General features: G+C 34.9%; 1 pseudogene; it reads right to left on the reverse strand.

The window, feature by feature from the left end:
• Positions 1-928: 928 nt before the first annotated feature.
• LOC110288517 overlaps positions 929-1,509 on the reverse strand; it is an 8,702-nt pseudogene continuing 8,121 nt past the window's right edge.

Below are 1,509 nucleotides of genomic sequence, written 5' to 3' on the forward strand. Positions count from 1 at the left end.
CAGTTACCTTATCAATGAACCTCATAGGGCTTTTGTCCCTATAAGTTTCCAGGTATGAATAAAATAGAGACATCATCATACTTGAGCAGATAGTTGACATTTGCTAAAGGTTTTCTCAAGAATGAATAATGTTGTGTAAATTAATGTAACTGGGTTGGCCCAAGATGGAACCATGTCCATCAGAGTCACAGACTGCCTTATTTTTGAGTTCTTTAAAGTCCTAAAAGATTATTGTGACATGCAAACTTTAACCAACCCAGTTCATGCTAAAGGTTTTACTCTCGCATACAGATACTGTGACGTACAAAATGTTTCCACAGTGGCACCATTTACAGGGTTACCCTGCAGCATGGATTTTTCTCAAGAAAAAAAAAACGACTGGTCCACACACAAGTTTTACCACATTCCTTATTTTTATGAGGTTTCTTACAAGTCTGTGTTAATTTATACATTATGAGATAAATGTCAATGTCAACTGCAAAGGCCTTACCTCATTATTCACACACAGTTTCTCTCTTCATTGTCTTCTTTTATGTATTCTGAGATATATCATGTGTTCTTTTATGTATTCAAAGATAACTGTGATATACAAAGGTTTACCACATTGTGTATATGTATATGGTTTCTCTCTATATATATATCTATCTGTCTCTCTCTCTGGAGTATGTGCTCCTTGCTGCATTAGGAGATAACTGCCAAGCATAGATTTTTCCACATTGCTTATAATCAGAAGGATTCTGGCCCCTAAAAAAGGTTCATGACGATTAAGACTATGATCACATTCATAGTCTTTCTCTTCAGTACGTTCACTTGTACATTCAGAAATGATGGCATTGCAAAAAGTTTGCTCACAGTCCAATTCCTTCATAGCTTTTTTCTCCAGTGTGGATTCTTTTATTCTTTTGAAGATGAAAATGTTTTAAAACATTTACACACACTGAATACACTTGTAAGGTTTCTCTCTAGTATGTCTTCTCTCATGAATTTGTATATTATAATGGTGGGAAAAGCCTTCATCACATTCATTAAATTTGAAGGGATTCTCTCAGGTATGTGTTGTTCTATGAATTTGGAGATGTTCGTATTTGGAAAAGGATTTATCACATTCATTACATTTGAAGGGTTTCTCTCCGGTATGTGTTCTTCTATGAGTTTGAAGGGTACTGTGTTGTGAAAAGGCTTTATCACATTGATTACATTTGTAGAGTTTTTTTCCAGTATGTATCCTTATATGTTTTTGCAGACTACATTTCTGAGAAAAGGCTTTATCACATTGATTACATTTGAAGGGTTTCTCTCCGGTTATGTGTTCTTCTATGAATGTGGAGATGACTGTATTGGGAAAAGGCTTTATCACATTGATTACATTTGTAGGGTTTCTCTCCAGTATGTGTTCTTCTATGATTGTGAAGAGTACTGTGTCGTGAAAAAGCTTTATCACATTGATTACATTTGAAGGGTTTCTCTCCAGTATGTGTTCTTCTATGATTTTGAAGAATACTGTGTCGT

Source organism: Mus caroli, unplaced genomic scaffold (assembly GCF_900094665.2).
Source record: "Mus caroli unplaced genomic scaffold, CAROLI_EIJ_v1.1 scaffold_12812_U1_1, whole genome shotgun sequence".
NCBI lineage: Eukaryota > Metazoa > Chordata > Mammalia > Rodentia > Muridae > Mus > Mus caroli.